Genomic DNA, 4,004 nt, shown 5'->3' with positions numbered 1-4,004 from the left:
ATCCTCCCATATTAGACTGACAGACAGACTTTTGCTATAGATTGGCACCCTAAAAAACATTTATGGTATAACCACATAAATAAATCTCCAGCCATACTGTTAACTCTGTTAGGTTGTGTTTAGGTAAACACAGTGTTCCTCTGGGCCAATCTTTATGTACAGTTTATACGTACCTGCTGTGATACCTTGCTATGTCTCTGACTCTATTATTAGTGTTTTGACACCTGATAGGTTGGTGAGTTACATTTCTATCATTCCTATTGGTTGGCATAGTTTGTGACCCCATGCAATTCCTCTCCACCCACCTTCAACCTGAGCAGAGGTCCAGTGAAAACACCTGGGTTAGTGTGCAGGGAAGAACTAATCAGTCCCAGTAACATGCACATATCTGCTGTATGACCGTGAGACAGATAGCAAACTTTATTTCTTTTTTCCATTTTTCTGGATCTCTTAAAAAAGCAAATATTCACCAGACATCACGTTGTAGTCTACATTGATCTGCAATTTAAGTTACAGAAGAGTCCGAGGCCTTATACTCCTGAAGTCTAGTCCTCAGGTTTGATTTAGAAAACTTGATCTATTGGCTGGGAAATATACACATTTTTATTTATGCATAATAATAAGTACATTAAGAATCTGTACATTGAAATATAATGTTATCACTGGAGACGTTTTGACACGGCACAGATGTAAATGTTGAAATTAATCACTCCATTTAATCACTGATTATATGGAATTTCTCTATAATTTTTTCCATATTTTCTTTATATGGAGTGTGGTCTTTCATTCTTTCATTTTGAGTGCATTATTTCTTCAGGTTAAGACTTTGTAGTATATCAATCAATCAATCAATCAATCAATCACACACAAAAACTTTATTTGTATAGCTCCTTTCATACAGGTTAGTGCAGTTCTAAGTACTTCAGACTTGATAAATAAAGCAAATAAATATGCTGACAATGAGATACCGTAAAATGTATTTAAAAAGTTATAATAACAGTAAAACCAATTAAAAACAAAAATACAATAAGAAGAAATAAAAAGTCAATAAAATTGGATAAAAACACATGCATACAGATCAAATTGAATAAAATTGTAAACATAGATGCTACAAAATAATGTCTATAAATTCTAAATCAAACGCCAGGTATCTACAGATATAGCAGTATATGAGTACAGATAAACAGTCTTGAGCAGGAGCAGAGCTAATTTACATGCAACAGGATATTTGAGAGAGATAAGATGTATTTTGAGGGAAGCCTTGAAAAATGGGAAAATGGGAAAGAAACTCCACATGGTTTGTCTCCTATGACAAGTCAAGATGTCTGCTATTTTTTATTTATATATATATTTATTTATTCCTTACATAGATTATTCAAAGTGGAGACTTGGACTTCACGCATCAAGGATTAATTTGCAGATGACCTTGACTATTTGAGGTCAGATCTGAACTTGGACAGCAGCAACAAAGCCACAAGGCTGCTTAAAGGGTTATCAAACATTAATATGCAGGAGCAGCAGCCTTCAGAATACAATTGCCAATCATGTTGTTGGCTGCTATTCAAGATTTATATTGCTTGGTGGAATAATTACATTTAATTATCAGTTAATGAAAATATCAAACATGTTTGACTTGTGGTGAAGTCATAGCTGCTTAAAGAACGTCTCCGTGAAGTTAATTATGAGTGTAAATTGAAGTTATGCAGACACAAAATCTAAATTTGATTTGAAAAGTGAATGAAGAACGAGAAGAAATGCATCCTGCAGGATCCTCCTTAGTTGAAGCTGAATTTTCATGGGGCATATTTTAAGACAATTTGGAAATTAATAGAATTACCTGCAAACAACTGACAAACTGTAACAATGGGGGGTTTGGGACCCAACCTGTTGACCTTTGGTTTGAATTTAAGTTTATTTATGTCTCCCATTCACCACTGCATTGACCAACCCCACATGTTTTTTGACAGTATTTCCTTAACAGAAGATACTTTAATACACATCATTTATATTAAGACTCCCAACCACTAATTCGTAAGGACCATAGACTTAACATAAAGATGGCGCACATGACATGGCTGGCTGAAGCATAGGTCATGAACCCTACCTCCTCCATGTTAGTGGATGGGACACAGACCAAACTAAAAAGTGAAAGTACACGTCAAATAATCTTTCATTGGCAGTGCCCAGGATGATTGATAAGATAAAATAAGAAAAGATAATCCTTTATTAGTCCTACAACAGGGACATATGCAGTGTTACAGCAGCAAAGAGCATAGTCAAAAAATCTGAAAAGTAATAAGTAAACATGCAATGTGCTGGGATATATAGAGTGTAAATAAAATATGTACAATGTGAGAATATGAGCAGTGAAATGGGTTGCACATTATCCATGAATTGCACAGGCAGAAATGAATATTGTACTGTTAAAAAGTGAAAAAGTGAGTGTTTGCACGGTGAGCATTAACATTTTAGAGTGAATAATGCAACAGGCATACACTCAGTGTCCATGTCTCTTCAAAAGCCTCCTGGCTGCTTGCTTTAGCAGTAACTTTGTGCAGTGCCTGTTCTAATCCTGCCTGTTTGGATTGGGCTGTTCTCTTGTCCTGTGTTGATGATCTGGAGCCACTCCAGAGTTATCAGAATAGTCATTAGTGAGTCCTCCTCAAACAGTTCTACAACATGCTGTCACTTTTTATTGTTTGTGTGCTGGACATTGTGTGCAGAACTTTTTTATAAACAGTCAATGGTACAGAGTGAAGTTAGTTAGCTTCTGTTCATCCTACCTGGTTTATCTGCAATGCATATTTTGTAGTCAGTGTTTTTCATAAAATGAAACTAAATTTGCTTTATTACTGTTCACATGTGTGATTCATATATAAGTCTGATTGATTAACTTCGCTGCTGTTATTTTTTTCATACATTGCATGTCGGCTATTTCAGAGGTCGCAGATCAGCACCTGTCACGGGTCAGTTCATCAGTCCGTTATGGTGCAATAAAAAAATGGGACTATCAGAATGATCTGGCGGTGATTTTGACCCACGGTTTGACCCAGTTGCTGACCAGTGCGTTCGCGAGATATGCGTTCCACTTACAGGTTAAGTTAGGTTCCATTTAGGTTTAGGTTAAGGGTGGCATAAGGGTTAGGTTTGGTTTAGGTTAGGGTTAGGTTAAGGTTAGATTAAAGGGATAGTTCACCAAAAATTCCCTCATTATCTACTCACCACTATGCCGATGGAGGGGTGGATGAAATGTTTGGTGTCATTTTACACCATGTTTTTAGCCTAAATGTCCGTTGTTATCCTCCTGCCTGGAGCCGCTTTCATGTTCGCGCGTGCACACACCGCACAAGCTCGCGCCTCTATGCTCTTGCCCAAAGGGCACGTGACGACATCAGCGATACTCGGCAGTAACTGCAGCTGTGCAGCGATGCTACCGCGCACCATTGACACTTGGATGACACCATAGGAGAAGTATGGAGGCATTTTAAGTTTTTTGTTGTTGTTTTTTTAACGTTTAAAGAAGTGGTCGGCAGTTACTTCAATTGTATTGGATTTGGCTGCAATGCTGTTTACCCCTGAAACTCCAAAAGTGTTTTGATGACTCAAACACTTCACCCACTCCTCCATCGGCATTGTGGTGATTAGATAATGATCACCACTATCCCTTTAAGGTTAGTTTTGGGCAAATGTGAAGCCAAGAAGGTTTGCCAGATATTCGTTCCACACACAGAGAGACAGACAAACGTTAGTGGAATTAGAAGATGTATGATTATGCTGAAAAATGACAAGACCTAAATGTCTGTACGTTTGTTAAGAATCCCTGTTGGACTCATACTTGCAGTGGTTGGCATGGTCCCCGCTCTGTGACACAGCATGTGTTGATGTGCGGGTTCTTCCAGGCTGAAAGACAAGTCACCACCTCCATGTCCAATTAACACCACAGCACATCCTCCTCCAGACTAAGTGAGCTGGGGGTGGATCCAGCGAGAGGCGGCCCCCCCTGG

The sequence above is a fragment of the Hippoglossus hippoglossus genome, chromosome 24 (assembly GCF_009819705.1).
Source record: "Hippoglossus hippoglossus isolate fHipHip1 chromosome 24, fHipHip1.pri, whole genome shotgun sequence".
Lineage (NCBI taxonomy): Eukaryota > Metazoa > Chordata > Actinopteri > Pleuronectiformes > Pleuronectidae > Hippoglossus > Hippoglossus hippoglossus.
This window is presented reverse-complemented; position numbering follows the sequence as displayed.